The following is an 18753-nucleotide window of genomic DNA, read 5'->3' as shown; positions in this document are numbered from 1 at the left end:
AGATTCAATTCTGTTCCTCCATTGAGCACTGAGAAAGCAAAAGTGTAGTAGAACATAGTCAACTGTTTTTAACTAGTAGGTCAGTGATGCCCACTGTGTTGAAATACAGAATAAGAGGAAGCAAAACATACATGAATCAACACAAAAGGGGAGAAACTCCACCATGAGATGATTCAGTGTCAATGTTATAAATCCTTAATGCATTAATGCTACAATATTCCTACACCCCAGTGAATTGGTTTGAAGGCTTAGGCATAATGGATGTCATTAGGATGTTTAATATTAGTTATGCTGTGGGTAATTTACATATGATAGACAGCTAGATACCCCATAGATCAAATGCCTCTCTATTGTAAATGTCACCAAAGAACCTTGCTGACATGTACCTAAAAGCTCGGAGTTCAGAAAGAAAAAAATGACACCTCCAGTTGTACACAGAAAACAGTAAAAGGTAGAAGTAGAAAAAGTGTGGGAGGCAGGGACAACAGGTTGACAGCATTCAACAATGATTTGTATAACGGGACTTGTGTCTGAACTACTCAAATGCCTTTAAGTAAACCCAGCTGCCATCTGACAGAAACAGCAATTCAAGTCCATGTGCCAGAAGGGCAAGGATACATCTTATGAGTAAAGGAAGAGAAATCACTTGGGAGCTCTAGAAAGGGACCTAGCCCAACGAGTATTAAGAAAATGAAAAAGAAATATATTTTTAAAAGATACTTGACAGTGTCTCTTTAGTGATCACAATATCCTGTGAGGAAGGTGGAAGTTATTTGGAAAATAATCAATAACCTCCTTAATAGCTTTTTTGGGGAAATAGTGGTAATCCTTTTGCGGCTTCTCCTTGGCCATGTATGATGACATATGGCAGCTCTGAATTCTTTCCAATGACAACTTGCCCTGGAGAATCTCTTTCACACTGGACTACAAAGTAAAAAAAAATGTCAAAAAGCTAAAAGCAGACAGATTTTGCTAATAAATCTAAACAGTTAGCTGTTTGGTATCTCAACATTTTATTTCATAGGAGACTGGCAAATCCCCTTGTGGCCTCCCTAGTTAATACTTCTTGGAAAGGGAAGGCAGGAACTTTGAGTTCAACCTCAAGGGAACATTAAGATATCCACAGCTTCCTGTGAACATGTAATTAGACTATGGGATAAAGTAAGCTATTTCTTATACTTTGCAGCAAAACTTGTACAGCGATAGTGGTGACTCCTGAGACAAGGAGAGGCAAGAAAGAAGAATGAGCACAGTTTGTTCCTAAAGGGGTTGACTGGGCATCCAACTTACAAAAACCAAAACAACCATGACAAATGCAAGCTGGCTACTTCAAATGGCAATCTGGTTAGGAAAGACCTGAGGCAGTGCTGATACTAATCATTAGTCAGGTGGCAGCACTATGTTTCCAGAACGTTTTGCTTGGATTGAACCCTACCTGGCAGCTAAGAGACAGAGGCTAGCACCCTAGGAAAAGGCCCAGAGAAGGTTAGACTTGACGCCAGAACTCGAACCAAGCAGGATAGCCTTCAGTGGCACCCTGGAGCATATCCTGGCGTCACCAGAATGCAAAAAGGAAGACTTGAAATCAGTGAGTCCTCCTTTGTTGGCTCTTTCCAGGGACATTTAATACTTGAGGTTTCAGACCAATCTAGAATTAGTCACCTACTGGAGGGGGGCGGATATCTACTATCCTTCCAATTTAGTACTTGATATTTTGGGTACTAAGAGTTACTGAGTCTTCCAGCTGCTGATGTGTAATTATCTACATTTGATCATTCAGGGCCTGACAATTAGGTGACAGGAATGGAATACAGAGTCCATCTTACAATTGTGCTCTGCCAAGAAAGTCATCAATCCACTGTATGGGGCATCCAGTGCCATGTAAGGGAATGGAATTCAGCCTTTGGTTCAGTGACCTAGTGCACAAGCTCACATTATATCAATATCAAAATGATACCAGCAGATAAAAATCTAGCATTAATGTTTCAGTGTCAGTGGCCTCAGAGAGAGCCTCAACAAATGTACCAGATGGATTCACTCTCTTAGATTTAGTTCCCTTCTCTCAGTAAACTCCAGCAACACCAAAGGAATAATTACTGCTCAGTGGAATACTGCAGAGTTCTAGCCAAAAAATAAAGTCACATCAATTTCAACCAGCAAATATGAATTTCTGGAAGAGAAAAGAAGTCTCTTTCCAGAGGCAATTATTTGTCTCTTCAGAAATGTTTCCCCATATAAAATCCCACATCTCCCCCTGGTCTGTGGAACTAAAAAACAAGGAATCACAGCAGTATATCTGCATACAAGGGGCTGGAAAGTGTCAGGTGGTTTGGGGCAGAGAGAGATTTACACAGAGCCTTGTGCATTGTTGCTGAGACCTGAAAGCTACAAAGCTGAGGAGAGGACACCCTAAATGTAAAACTAGCCCCAGGGACTATGGAGGAGTGGCCACGGGGCAGCTACTGCCCCTCTAGCAAATGGCAATGCAGTGTGAACATGTGGGCTAAGGCAGTGCTTCTCACACTTTAATGGGCACTTTATTAGAATCTGGATCCTATTTCAGCAGGTCCAGCGTGGGGCCTGAGAATCTGCAGTTCTAACAAGCTTGTAGGTAATGCCGATGCTCTGGAGTCTGAACTTTGAGGAGCAAGGTGCAAGGCGGGTGTCTTCAGGCAGATGAGGAAGGCCCTTAGGCTAAAGGACAGACCTAGGAAATTGAGGAAAGAGGATGGAGGGTGCTTCAGTGAGCCTGTATTATACCTATTCGCCCCAAGGTCACTGGGTCAGGGGTGGTCTTGTCTTTCATCATGCCAAGGAGAAGTATCAAAAGCAGGCCAACTGTCTCTGAGCAACAAGGGAAAAGAGTTAAGCAGGAAATCCAATTTGTCCCTGCATCAAAATCCCTGCCTTTCTCCCATCATCACCAGCCATGTCAGAAACAGAAAGACTGCCCCCTGGAGCTTGTCGCAGTGATGTATATCCCTTTGGAGTATCAGTTGCCTCTTTCCTTGGACTGCTGCGTACCATTTTACTACTCTGATCCAACGTCTGACCCTCAGAAATCATACAGTCTCCCTCTTTGGCAAGTCACCATCAAACATTGAAGATTTAGAATCCCAATAGGCTAGAAAGTAGACATAGATTTCCGATGACAATCCATCCTCTACCAAGCTATATTTTGCAATTCCAGGGCTGAGAGCGTGGGTGAGACCCTTAAGTGGACCTGATCTACCGTACTAACACATAACCCAAACTCCCTAAAACGCCAGCTATAGGCACTACTCATCTCCTAGCTAGTTATGACGATCTATATGGTGATAACTAAACCCACATGAGCAGGCCTGCACTTTTCCTGTCTTTCTAGCATTGTAAAGAGAAAGATGAAAATAAAATACAAAACATCACAGAAATGGTGTTTAAATGTAATATTCAACTTGGAGAGGAATCATCAAATGTATTCCTGAGGCATAGTAGTTCTGAAAACTTTTTCTTTCATTTTTATTTTGTGTTTTTTTTTTTTTTTTTTTATTGCTTCTCGACCTTTTGGCTAAGATCAAGTGTTATTTTGTGTTTTTATTTTTATGTATTTTAAAAATATTTTCTAGTGCCTATTCATTTTACAAAATACTGGGTTTCTTTTTTTTTATTTTAAAGAATAAAAGAAGGATAACATAATAATAGGGGGGACTTAGCAAATTACAGACAAAATGGTAGGAAATTATCAATGGTTATCGTTTTACGTATTATTATCTACAAAATAGTTTCTCAGGAAAACAAATAGACAAATAATAGTGAGTTAGAGACAAAAGAGGTAGGAGATTATCAAGAGTTGTTGTGCTATACTTTGGTATCTTTAAAGTGGCTTCTAAAGAAAATAAATAGAGCTATACATGAGTGACCTATTGAAAAATCATTAACTATTCTCAATGGTTGTTGTAGGAAACACATAATAATAAACATACATTATGAAATAGGATAGGAACATTACAAACTTAACACAGTTATGGATAGATTAGTAGGAAAATATCAATGGCTGCTGTAATACGTGGTGGTATCTTCAAAGTGGTTTCTCAGGAAGACAGAGATATGCAAGAAGGATCTAATAAGTAGTTACAGCCTAAGGGTTGTCAAAAATAGCATATTACCTCCTCACCAGTGACTCCTTTCACTGAGGTATGATGGCTAGAAGGAAGGCCAGGATTGAAAAGAAGGACCAAGAGACTTGCACCTGTGACTAGCAGCAGGCTGTGTTCTTGTTCCTCCATAGTCATGATTACCCAGGACTCCTCGATGGAGATGACGGTCTGGCCAGAGGGAGAAGGCAGACCAAATACTGGGTTTCAATGTGGTATTTTCAAACAGCTACATCCTTTCATCATATCCATCCACTCATTACCCTCTCTCACAAGCCCCTCTCCCTCTTCTTATTCTCTTCTTCTTATCTCTGCTATTTTCCTGTTACCTTTCTTAGAGCCCACTTTAGACATATTATGAAAAACATGCAATACTTGTCCTTCTGAGTCTGTCTTATTTTGCTTATCATAATGATCTCCAGCATCACCCATTTTCTTGTAAATGAAATAATTTATATCTTATTGATTGATGGCTGAGTAATACTACACTGTATGTATGGGACACATTTTCTTTACCCATTCATCAGTTGACGGGCAGCTAGGCTGGTTCCACATCTTGGCCATTGTGAATTATGCCACAATGAACACGGGTATGCGGGTGTTCCTATAGTATGCTGACTTTAATTTCTTCTGGTAGATAGCAAGGAGTGATATAACTGGGTCATATAGGAGTTCTGTTTCTAGGGTTTTGAGGGACCTCCATAATGATTTTCATGGTGGCTATACTAACTTACATTCCTTCTAGCTGTGTAGAAATTTTCCTCTTCCATGCTGCATCCTCACCAGCATTTTATTGTTGCTGGTTTTTGTTTGGTTTTGTTTTGTTTTTGAGACAGAATCTTGCTATGTAGTTGAGTTTGGTGTTGAACTCATTATATAGCCCAGGCTGGCCTCAAACGCCCAGAAATCCTCCTGCCTCAGCCTCCCAAATGCTGAGATTACAGGCATGAGCTACTACACCTGGCAGTTTTTTGTATTCTTGATGACAGCCAATCTGACAGTATACTGAGACTGATCTCAATATACTTTTGATTTGTATTTCCCTAATGGCTAAAGATGGTGCAAATTTTTCATATACTTATTGGCCATTTTTACATTTTCTTTTGAAAAGTGTCTGTTTATTCACCAATGTATGGATTGGTCTATTTGATTTTTTGGTGTTAAAATTTTTAATTCTCCATATATTCTAGATATTAATCCTCTGTCAGAAGAGTAGCTGGCAAAGATTTTCTCACATTCTGCAGGTTGCCTCTTCACTGTGCTAGCTGTTTTCCTTGCTGTAGGGAAAATTTTAATTTGATGTACTCCCATTTGACTCTTGCTCATATTTCGTGTGCTGTTGAAGTCCTATTCAAAAACCCTGCCTGTGCCTATGACTTTAAGCATTTCACCTATGCAACCTTCCAGCAGTTTCAAAGTTTCAGGTCTTATATCTAGGTCTTTTATCTGTTTTGAATTGACTTTTGTACAGGGTAAGAGATACAGATCTAGTTTCAACCTTCTACAAGTGGATACCTATTTTCTCCAGCACCATTTGGTAAAGAGGCTGTCTTTCCCCCCATGTATGTTTTTGTAGTCCTTTGTCAACAATCACAGTAAGTGCACGGGTTTCCTTCTGTGTCCTCTATTGCATTGGTCTACATGTCTATTTTTGTGCTAGCAACATGCTCTTTTTGTTACCATGCATTTGCAGTATAATCTGAGATCTGGTATTGTTATGTCTCCAGCCTTGCTCTTTTTGCTTCGGATTGCTTTGGCTGTGCTGCACTGATTGTGTGTCCATATTAATTTAGTACTGTTTTTTTCTACTTTTGTGAAGAATGTGATTGAAATTTTGACAGAGCATGTATTGAATCTGTAGATCACTATTGGTAATATGGCCATTTCAACCATATTAGTTCTGCGGATCCATGATCATGGGAGGTCTTTCCATCTTCTGGTATCTTCTTTAATTTCTTTCTCCAGCATTCTGTAATTTTTACTATAGTGGTCTTTCACCTGTTCAGTTAGGTTGATCCCTAAGTATTTAATGTTTAGACGCTACTGTGAATGGATTTTTTTTTTCTGATTGCCGTTTCAGTTAGTTCATTATTGGTATATATAAAAGCTATTAATTTTTTAATGTTGATTTTTGCATCCTTTACTTCTGAAAACTTTTATAATGTGGAGTCACTTATTTAAATCCAGTGGCAGTGTAAACTCTCACCAGATATAACAATAAGCATAGTTGTCTGGTTGAAATGCGACTTGACAACTCAAAGCCCTGGTTACTTGGAGCCCCAGTGATTAATACACACAAGAGGTCATCAAGGCTGTCCTGGGACACCCCTAATGTTTAAGGCACCACATTTGAAATTTGCCACTGAAGCAAATATTGCTTCATTTACATAAGACTTTCTCTCCAATCTCACAGATTATCACTCAAACACAAGAGAAGAAAAAAAGAGTTCAGATAAAGAAAAGGAGTTTGTGTCATAGTTGTCTACAGAGTGGCTCCTAAAGCCTCTAAGTGTTTTATTTTATTTTATTTTATTTTGGTTTTTCTCCGGTACCGGGAACCGAACTCACGACCTTGCGCTTGCCAGGCAGGCGCTTTTGCCACTGAGCTAAATCCCCAGCCCCTAAGTGTTTTAATAATATATCCAAGTGAAGTCCCATAATCATATAAGGAATATAGAGAACAAGGTCCTGATTCTGCAACTAACTCACCCTGCAGTGTTCAATAAAGCCTCCCCCTGCTCTTAGCCTCAGACACAAGATCCAGGCAGCCTTTGTGCAGCTCTGTTGTGATGGGATTTTATGATATTTTAGGATTCTGTGTTTAAGTGAAGATTCATGGTCACATCATCCATCACAGATAGATGCTGGAGGAAAATAAAGAAAGGAAACCTTTATGTTGTTCCTGCTGGCATGATTCTGTGCTTTCGTTCAGAAGCTCAAAGCATTTTAATAACTTATTCTGTTGGATTCCTAGCAGGAAAACAAAAAGGAAATTAATCTTGAAGAAATCGTATGTCTGCAACCTTTGAATATCTCTTACTCGGTAAGGTGCCAGCTACTTCTGAATCCAGGACAAGAAGAGTAGAATTTCGCTATTTAAGAGGAGGGGAGTGATCTTTAGGGCATAAGATCAGGGAGGTATGGAGGAGGAGGATGCCTCCAGTAGCCTAGGTAAGAGATGATGGGTATCTGGCGAAAGGCTGAGCCAGTGGAGGCAGAAAGGAAAGGACACATCCAAGACACACACAAGAGGATGCAGCGACAGGACTATGTGCTTGAGTTTAGGAGGAGGGAAGGGGGAGGGAATGCTGAGTCTCTTACTTGGATGATAGCAAGCACAATGGTGCCATTATCCAAGGTACAACTGAGGAGGAAAAAGAGATTTGTGAGGAAAATTTGTACGTCAGAATCCTGACTATAAGATGCCTGTGGGTTAGCAGAAAAAAATATCCAGCAAGAACTCCTGTGTGGTAGTGGAAAGTCACACAGGCCTACCTCAGGGTCAAATATAGCCATGAGATTAATTTGGAAGTCTTCAGTGTATACTAACCCTGCTTCCTTGTCATTCTACCACATTGGTTCATTCATTTTTAGGAGTAGTTAGACTCCCTTACCCCTTGCCAAAATATTTAGAGTCCCTACTTACTTCGTCAGGCAACAGGATGCATGGGTGAATATTTCAAGTGATGCTATGTTGATTCACTTATTTAATTATTCACTAATGTATTCATAATTCATAACATAACTTTGTATCCCATGGATAAATATAATTTTCCAATTTATAATTAAAATAAAATTGAAAGTAATTAATAAAAGATAGACATGGGCTATGCCCTTGCATAGCTTATAGTCTAGCAGGGAAGATAATTAACAAGAACAAAAGGTATAAGTATGATTTTGAATTAAGATAAATATTATGAAGAAAACAAATGGGTATGTTCTCAAGAATATGACAGGAAGAATGGGAAAGCTCTCTGGAAAGGCTTTGGAACCCAGGTTTGAAGGGCATTCCCGAGCAAGAGAAGAGACCATGTGAAGCTCGAGTAGCAGGAAGCATTTCCTCAGGGAGCTGGAAGACCCACAGCCTTGGTTTCTGTGGTACGCCTAGCATATCTGCTGCTGTGGTTACTGACATTTAAATGATAGTAATAAAATATTACAATAAGGCATGATCACAAAATTATACCAAAGCCAAAGCATTTGATGCCTTTGAAATGGTGTTTAACAATTTTATGTTGCCACTGATGGGGATGGATATAGATGGTTACATTAGTCAAATGTAATATTAACTTACGCAGAAGTTTAAATAAAATTGCTACAGAGCTCTGCACTCCATTACTAATAACTCTGATTGCCTCAAATAACACGAGCATATTGAAGCCTCACTCTGGGCAAAGTCACCATTCAATAGGGTTTCATTCAAACACCGTTCTTGAGGAAGCAATACTTAAAATAACATTTCTTTTAATGATTAAATAGAGAGTTGGCACAAACTGCAGGACAGAAAAAACTCTATATAGCCACTGGGGATAGGATAAGTAGGTTGTGTTTTGCAATTCCTTCCTGGTGGGTTCACAATTATTCCACAGCATGACAGCTAAAATGCCTAAGAAACTGCTTACCTGCATCTCAGTAATAATTAGTCCCCTATCCTTTGGATGATCACCATGAGTTCTTTTGATCTCACTACATGGAAAGATTGAGTTTACCCATTTACAGTTCTAAATATTTATTCTTCACGGGCACACATAATTGTGCCAGGGGTTGAACAACTCCTGGCCAGCAGCGTGTATTTTAACTAGGGTGTTTCAGATGCATCAGTTGAATAATTAATGTATAAAATCTTAGCCGGCTAGGTAAGGAAAATGAAACCAAACTTTATTTGTTATAGACATAGAATTAGCCATATTAAAGTCTTTCTGCTTTTAGGATGAAGCTTGTATGTCAAAAATGCCAAAAGAAAAAAATACTCCTGTTTGTAGTGCAATTCAAAAGGGAATTAACAAATTGTGTTAATTTGTTGTGCTTGTAATTTGGCTGAAAATTGTGGTGTTGCAGTGTTACAGTTTGGGTGTGGGACAGCATGTAAATGAGCCCACCAGCACTTACCAACTATTCACTTATTCCCTTGTTCGCAACTATTCAGAATTGAGTGGCCTTCCTGTGGTAAGCTATAATTAAGTCTATTTTTTATGATTAAGGCCTATTTTTAAATGGACATTTTAAAGTCCACTGGCAGCCCCTACGTCTTTTGTCCCATGCTGGCAAGACCAATAGGATGGGTAGCTCAGCAGGGGTAGTTCAGAAGGGGTACTGAATTCTACCACAGCCCCCAGCAAGTGAGCCAGATGTGAAGCTGGCAGAGGACAAAAGGTCTCTAGCTTAGTGGTGGTGTGTGCAGCGCTAAGAGCCTGTCAGTGCCATGAGAGTCCCTGAAACTCGCTGGACCTCTGGTCTAATACCAATATGTAAGCTGTTGTGTCTGCAGAAGCTGAGAAGTCCGAGTCTTCAATCTTAGTTTGTTCCTGTCATTTCCACAAACGCTAAAATGTTGACTGTCTTCAACACCCTCTGACAAACAAGCTAGCAAAAGGATCTGACTGTTTATAGTTGATTTTGACTTTGGGGGTTCTCAAAGACTCAGGCCAAATGTATTGTCTAGAATGTATTCAGTTTTCTCAAATGAAAAAAAGCCAAGTGCCACAAAATACTTTTCTATGCTTTTAGGACTCACAACTGATATATGTGTTATACATCTGTGCCTCAATCCTAATCTTATGTATGGGGAAACTAGGCCCTAAGTTTTCATGGCCAATTAATGGCAGAACACTAACTAAACCTGAAAACTCCTGCACGAGCCCCCACCTCCAGGTAGGGCTCTTTTCAACACACCATATCACACCCAAAAGTTAGGCTGCTAGAAAATGTCCAGGCAATGAGTTGTATGAGGTACTGTCCTGGTAGAATGAGAGATCTATGCAGTTGTAAGTGAACAAATACCCCAATGCTGTTATGGGACGGACAGTTTATAGAGCTGCTCAACCTCCCTGTGAGTCAGGTCAAAGCTTAACAACGTGTTGCATTAAGAGACACTAAGAAGCCCCAAAAGAGGTTGAACACCATGGCCCAAGTAACACTTGGCTGGTTTAGACTTGACCTATGCCCCATCAGTCCTTATATCTGTTGTGTCTAACCCTGTGATGTCTGTCAAGACCTAACAGTCCTAAGCTTCTCCAAATGGTTCACTCATTGATTATTACTTTCTCCCACCGCCCCAACTTCCAAACTTCCCTAGTTCTTATCCCTGAAAATTCCACCTTATTTTTGTCCCATCCTCCCCATCATCCCAGCACCCTTAAGTCCAGGCCATCATGATCAGAATATTCCCTCTTTCTTGGTCCACCAGTTCCCATGGATGGGGCCCACAAATGAGAGTGAGGTGGGGGAGGCAAGAGTATTTGAATCTTTTTACTTTTCCAAAGGACCAACTGAAAGATTCTATGAACCAACCCTTGTCATACCTACAGTGCAGTGAAAACAGAATCAAAATTTGACTTGCAAAGATCTTAAAGGGCTCACTGAATCATCAGAAATATGAAATTGGGCTCCCCACAATTAAAACTGAATGTAGCCAGGTGGGGTGGTTCACACCTATAATCCCAGCATTCTAGAGGCTGTGGCCAGAGGATCACTGTGAGCTCAAGGCCAGCCTGGGCTACAAAGTGAACTAAAAGCCAGCCTGAACTACACAGTGAGACCCTGTATCAAAAAAAAAAAAGATAAAAGGGGGCTGGGGGTTTAGCTCAGTGGCACAGCGCCTGCCTGGCAAGCGCAAGGTCATGAGTTCGGTTCCCGGTACCGGAAAAAAAAAAAACAAAAAAAAAAGATAATGAAGTTTCTTATGTCTTGGTTTTTCAAAATTGGTAACGTCAATATGGTTTATAGTAAGTTTTTCCTAGCAGAATATTTTCTAGCTATGAAATTGCTGTTATTTGAGGCATATATTTTAGTAATGTTTTAAAATGAGCCAGAAAGTTACCCTATATGCACAAAGATATTTTCTCATCAATGGCATAAGTAAAGATCTTTTTTATTTAGAGAAATAGTATCTGTGTAGAGAAAGTAAGAATATTTGGCCTTATTTAGCAAATGAGTGTTATACCAGTGACTGGTAATAAAATAAATAAAATATAATTAAACCCGTACCACTTAAAAATGGCATATTTTAGCTGGGTGTGGTGTCGCATGCCTATAATTCCAGCACTCAGGAGGCTGATACAGGAGGATCATCGCCAGTTTGAGGCCAACCTGGGCTACATAGTGAGTTCAAAGCCAGCCTGAACTACATAATGAGATAGTGCCTAAAAATATACATATATATTACCCTTTATTCATTAAAAAATGGCGACAAATTTCAGGATAAATTAAGAGAATAAGCATTAGTTCTTAGATGTTGTCTAACCCAGGTCAGAGAACAAACTTTCCAAGCTAACATTCATTTGCATATAAATAATTACTATGCTAATTTCAAATGATTTTACCTAGTCAGTGCAGCATCAATCAAAACTTCTTTTTGGTAATATTTGTTAGCTATTTATAATATTACTTCTGCTTGAACATAAGAAAAAATTATTATTTTAAAGTAATCTATAATTGAGCATTGTCACAACATCACAATCTCCCACATCTGTCAGTAACAGAGGCCTAACTACTGCCACAGATGGCCCTATTTACTTCCCCTTCCACTGAATGTCATTAAAGAGCACTTAGAAAATGTCTGTAAATGCCCAATGCAGTAAGACCTGAAGCAGTTTGCCCCACTACTAGAGGCACACAAACCGAGTTTCTATCTCAGAATGAAAATGTTCAGGGCTTTTAGAGATAGGGAAAAACTATACAGCCATTGCTTTTACAATTAAGAAAAGTATAATTGGTGAAAACTCTTTTTTTTTTTTTTGAAAATGGGTTTAGAAGTATTCTAGAAACTCAAATACTATCTGAATCATGAAGCGGAGTTCAGAGGTCATGCTGGGTGATCTATACCCTAGCAACAAAACAGGTAGCATAAGCCCAGGAATCATCCACGTGGAGACCTCCAGAGCCTCAGAGGGTCCCATCTCTCCATGATCTTCCTGTCATCCAGCAACAACCAAAGCACTAGACAGTCTTTGCTTCATTGGGCACAAATGTGCTTCCTTGTAATTCCTACATACTGGTCTAGGTTTCTAGGGGAGAAAAACCTTAATGTTTCTATGGTACTTTACATGGCACTTTTCACATACACATGCAAGTTTTCACTGGACTATCTCAATAACACTGTGAAGTAGGTATTCCTGCTACCCTTTTTTACTGGTGCAGACCTAAAGAAATTACACTTTCATTCCATAAAATCAAAGTCTACTAAGCTTTAGTCTCCATTAGGCTCACCAGGATATTACAGGAAGAAAGTAGCTCAGGTCAATGCAAAGTACCCTGGTCTGTGGCATTGGAAATAATCAGAGAAAGCATATAACAGTGAAAACTCACACAGATAAGGCCAGTGCCAATTTCCCAAGGACAAGTTTTTCATAGCTGAGCACCACCGAGGAGAGGTCACTAAGTCCCCATCCTTCTCTCCACTGATTTCTGTCCTGACCTATGGTTTCCATGGTAGGGGTTGTGGAACCAGGTGGAAGAGGTTAAACTGGGTCCAAGAACCTAACTTGCTAAGGCTCATGCAGATCTTCCTGAGCCTTTCTGAGTCCCCTGAGATTTTCCTGAGCAGTCACTCCTCTCTGGCAGCAAAGAATCTTAAAGGACAGTCCTACAGGCCAAATTGATTTCTGTCCCTGATGAATTACAGCCTATAGTGGTGGTACCAAATTATAGTGATCTCTGAGGACATGCATCTTATAGGCTCAGAAGGAACATAACTCTCCCCAAATCCTTGGACTTCAGACTTGGGGAATAGATCAGTGATGGAGTGCTTGTTCGACATACATGAGACCCTGGGTTCAATCCCCAGCCTCACAAGAAAAAAAATTATCACACACCAAAGTCCTTGAACTTGAGGTTCCTGGGCCTGCTCTAGGCTCTCACTCTCTGGTATGGAGTTGCTCATTCTGTTGGGGTAACAGTCCATAGATCGTTCTCAGAAGCTCAAGGTTGTCAGGCATCTAGCAATGACTCCATGTGACATCACCCCTGCCCTTCTAAATAAATTTGGCCTATAATTGGTCCAGAAGTGACTCCTAGAACACAGAAGCTACCAGAACTTGTGCTAGGGGTCAGGTAAGGAGGAGCCAAAAGCGTTTCATCTACATGCAGAACTGCAAGAACTGACATAAAGCCACATTCACTGATGTGGGCAGTGCTTATCAATCATCCCCTCTGGATTCCAGTAAGATGATCATCCCTATCTCTAAGAAATATCAAAGTTCAAAGCTCATTGGTTAAGAGAGAAAATAAAAGAGATGTAGTTTGTGTTACCTTGCTATTGCCATGCTAAATGCTACAAATCTGGAAGTTTAGGGATCACAATTTAGCCCATGCAACATCTGACTTATTATATTAATTCCATATTTATTGGACACCTACTATATTGCTGAAAAATCAGCCACAGTCTGTCATTGGAGAGCTCACAGACTAGTAGGGAAGATGAGTGTACTAGTCAGCTTTTCCTCTGCCTGGACAAAATGCTTCACACACTCAATTTAAAGGAGAAGCTTTATTTTGGTCCACGGTTTCAGTCCACGGAGGAAGGGCTCTAAGGAAGAAATAGCATGGCAGAAGGGCATGTTAGAGCATACCTGGACAGCCCGTGGCAGCTGGGAATCAGACAGAAAGTGGAAGACTCAGAGCAGGAGATAAATGCGCCAAAGATGCTGCCTGAGGGACCTACTTCCTCCAACCGGGCCCACTCCTAACAGCACATTCAGCTACGAGCTCATCAGTGGATGGACTCACTGATGACCTGATCCAGTCACCTCCCCAAAGCTCCACATCCAAACACATGAGACTTCTGGGGATATTGGATCAGAAAAGGGACAGTGAGCATATAAATAAGAGTTTCAATGTGACACTGTATTAAATAGAGAGGAGTTCCACGGGGGACCCAGTTCATTTTTCCTAGAAACCTTGGGAAAGCTTTCCAGAGGAAACGACAATGTTTTGAAGGGTGATTGGTGGTAAACAGACAGGAAGTGGAGTCAGAGCAGAGGGAACATATTAAAAGACACAGCACAATACTGCTGGAGCCTGAGAAAAAGTGGGGTTATATGAGACAAAGCTGAAGAAGTAAGAAGAAAGCAAATCAATATGTCAGGCTGAGGAGCTTAAAATATATCCTTTAGAAAAGTAAGTAGCTACTAGGGAGACTCTAAGTATTTTTCTGCTTTTATTTTGTGATTCTTGCTTTTGTTTTTCTTTGTTCTTTGCAGTTATATGTTATGACTAAGTGTTCGGTTTAGGAAGTCACTTTGTGTCCATAGACTGCATGAGGGGGATTGTGTGGGTATGTTGAGAGACTAAACACGGGAAGGCAAGATTGAAGATCACAGAAATAGTCTAAATGAGAGATAAAAGCTTGAACAAGGAAATGGCATGGGGATAAAGGATAGAATCAATTTGGTGAATGTTTGATTTTGTGGCAGAGGGAAGGAGAAGGAAAGATGGTTAGAGTTTTGTTCTGAGAGCTCTAGACAGATGTTATTGCCCTCAACTAGAAAGATAAAAGGAGAAGCAAGTTTGGGGGCAGATGGGGTGGGGGCATTTCAGGTGGAACATGAAGTATAGATGTCCTACAGATAGTCGAATAGATGTATATGAAATTCTCAAGATATTTTAGGACTGAAATACATATATTTAGAAGCTATAAATGTGTAAGGAATAATTCAAATCTTGGTATGATTAAAGAAATAAGCAAGGAAGAAGGTATACACTGTTCCCAAAAGTAGACGGTCAAGAAAGAGATAGGTCATTTAAGGTGCAGGTAAAAATACCTTGAGATAAAATGATTGGCGAAGGAGAATCCGGAAAGTAAAAGATCAAGAAAATCAAAGGAGGGCAGAGATCAAGAAGAGAGTAAGAGAAAACAGATGTGAAATAGGATGAAAGTAATAGAACGTGGCAACGAATGGACTCTTCCTTACCCCACTTCTCTTATGTCCAGATATTATGTCAAGTTTAAAGGTAGAGTGGTTAGAATAGTGGTTTACTGAAGAGAAATAGGGAACACAGAAGAAGAATAAATAACTTGGGAGAAAAACGGATGAGTTACAGCTGAGATACACAGGTTCTGCGATGCCATCGGGATGTTAATGTCTAATATCAGGTGGGAAACTAATCTCAGGAGAAAGGTCAGAGTTGGAAGTAAATATCAGAGATCATCTGCAAAAAGTGGAATCCACGGAATTTCTATGGAAGAGGATATCAGGAGAGACAAAGATATACATATGGCAAAAAAGCAGATGACACTATGCTTAACATCATGAGTCATTACAGAAATATAAATCAAAGCCCAATGAGATTGCACTTCACATACACTACAATGGCTATAAAAATGCTAACAATAACAAGTGTTGATGAGGATATGAAGAAAATAGAACTGTTCTGTATTACTCATATGAATGTAGAGTGGTACAGCCACTTTGGAAATGTTGGGTAGGTGCTCAGAGTTAAACACAATTACCATACAACTCAGCAATTCCACTGCTAGGTATCTACCTAAGAGAAAAGAAAATGTATCTCCAAACAAACATACACAAATGCTCACAATGAGCGTTATTTATAACAGCCAAAAGGAAACAAGTTCATCAAGTGATAAATGTAATGTGCTATACCCATACAATGGACTATTAGCCATAAAAGCAGCACAACTCATAATAGCTCAATCTTAGAAGCAGTCTATATGCCCATCAACAGATGAAAAGATAAGGTACTACATATACACAAGTAGTACTCAGCCATAAAGAAGGATAAACTTGATTCATCTGTAGGAAAATGGATGCACTTTGAAACCATAATCCTAAGTGAGGTAAATCAGAGGAAGGCTTCTCTTATATGAGAAATCCAAAACTGAAATAATTTAAAGTGCAAAATAAAAGCAATATGATAGGAAATGGGGAGGCAGACTTGAGACGGGAAGGGGACTTGGGGATGGGGGAGAGGGAGGGAAGGAGAGGAAGGAGAAGTGAAAATGATCCATATGCAATATGTATGTGAGCCAGTACTGGGTGATGAATATATTGGTTGTGTATTACAAACATACAGCAATAAAAGTTTTTAAAAATAAAAAACAAAAAAATGAATAAGAGTCAGGTAGGGAAAGTATATGGGAGCTCTCTCTACTATACATTCTATTTTTTTGTAACCAAATACTGTTCCAAAACTAATCTATTAGTTAAAAACAAACTTTTTTTAAAACACAGAGAATGAACTATTAATACATGCTATAACATGGATGAACCCTGAAAATGTACTAAGTGGAAAAAGCCAGTCACAAAAATCCACATAATGTATTATTGCCTTTCTATGAAATATCTAAAAGAAGAAAAATTATAGAGACAGAAAGTAGGTAAGTGGTTATCTATGGCTAAAAGGAATTAAGAAAAAATGGGAGGTGATGGCTAATGGGTCTGGGATTTCCTTATGGAATACTGTAAAATTATTGTGGTGATTGTGTGACAGTTACAAAGCTCTGTGAATATAGTACAAACATCCATACTTGCATGATTTTTACATTAAGTGCCTCGTACCTAAATAATGTAGTAAAAAGGCTAACAAATTTGAAAAATCTCAAAAAAATACACAATTTTCCAGAAAAATTAGAAAACTGGAGTTTCAAAGTAAAGAATAATGGAAAAATGATGCTGTTAAAATTTCCTTTAATGATTGTTACAATGCTTTTGAAGGGTTTTTTGTGTTTTTGTTTTGTTTTGTTTTGTTTTGTTTTTTGAGACAGGGTCTCACTATGCAGTCCAGGCTGGCCTTAAATTCACTTTGTAGCCCACGCTGGCCTCAAAGTTGTGGTGATCCTCCTGCTTCAGCCTGCTGAGTGCTGAGATTATCAGTGTGAACCACCACATCCGGTTGCCTAGGAAAATTTTATAAGCAAGTTATTTCTAATTCACAACGAACAGATCATTTCCACGTTGTAGAAAAAGAAGGAAATATGGCCTGTTCATATTATAAAACTAGTTATCTTTTTTTTGTTTGCTTGTTTTTTTCTGGTACCAGAAATTGAACTCACGACCTTGCACTTGCCAGGCAGGCACTGTGCCACTGAGCTAAGTCCCCAGCCCCAAAACTAGTTATCTTGACCATAAAACCCAACACATAAACACACACAGAAAGAAAACAGAAGGGTAATGGCATGAGTATAGATGCAAAAATTCTAAGTAAATGGAGTATTACTCTGCCATAAAGAAGGATAAACATGAGTCATGTGTAGAAAAATGGATGCACCATGAGAGCATAACATTAAGTGAAATAAATCAGACACATAAGCTTAAATACCACATAGCTTGTCTTATATGAGAAACTCAAATTATAAACAAATAGCAAAATAAAAGGTAGATATCAGAAGTAGGGAGACAGATCTTTCTCAAATGGGAAGAGAACAAAAGATGGAAGAAAGAGGACAGGGAAAGGGAAAGGGATGGAAAAAGAATTAAGATTCATTATGTACATGTACCACCTCCACATGAGGAATGTAATCATTACATAGTACAAACATGTGCTAATTTAAAAATCCTAAATAAAGTGCTAGCAAACCAAATCCAGCAAGGAGAGATTACTCCAGGAGTCTAATTTAATACATTAGGAAATCTATACATATAGTTCACCACAACAATTAGTCAAAGGAGAAAATCTGCAGGAATGACAGGGAAATAGTATTTTTAAGTTTATTTTAAATTTTCTTAAGAAATTAAGAAAACTCACTAAACCAAAGCAGAAAATTAGTCAAAAGAGAAGAAAAAGAATGTTTGAATTCACTGATAATTAAATAAATGTAAAATCTAAAATAGCATACCAATTGTTCGTAGGCTAATTGGCAAAATCCTCAGTGATAGGAAGAATTTGGGAGAAAAGTGGCATGCCACAGTCTGCCTCTAAGATGAGAATTGTTATAGTGTTTGTAATGGTTACTCCTGATTATCAACCAGACTGGTTTGAGAAATGCCTAGGAAACTGGCAAAGCACACTTCTGTGTGGGGTAGTGGTGTTTCCAGAGACAATTGGATCATGAGGGATCTAACTTCATCAGTTAAGTCATTGGTGAGATCATAACGTGATGGCCTTATGGGGAGAAAAGGCCTGTTCAGAGGGAGTGGAACATGGGGGTGTGCCTCTGGGGACAATATCCGGCCCCCAGTGCCATGACCTCTGGCTCTTTCCCTCTCACGCTGCTTCCTGAGGTGAGCAGCTTGCCTCCACCATGCCCTTCCACCGGGAGCTTTTGACCCGGAACTAGCCAATGATGGACTGAAATGGCAGAAACCGTGAGCCAAAAGAAACATTTTTCTCCTTTAAGTTGTGTATGTCAGGTATTTTGTGTCAGAACCAGAAAAGTGACTAACATGGGACCTTTAGCCATCTCCATCAAGAGTCTTCAAAACGTGCAAACTGGTAGAACCAACAA

The sequence above is a fragment of the Chinchilla lanigera genome, unplaced genomic scaffold, assembly GCF_000276665.1.
Source record: "Chinchilla lanigera isolate Chin_1 unplaced genomic scaffold, ChiLan1.0 scaffold00097, whole genome shotgun sequence".
Lineage (NCBI taxonomy): Eukaryota > Metazoa > Chordata > Mammalia > Rodentia > Chinchillidae > Chinchilla > Chinchilla lanigera.
This window is presented reverse-complemented; position numbering follows the sequence as displayed.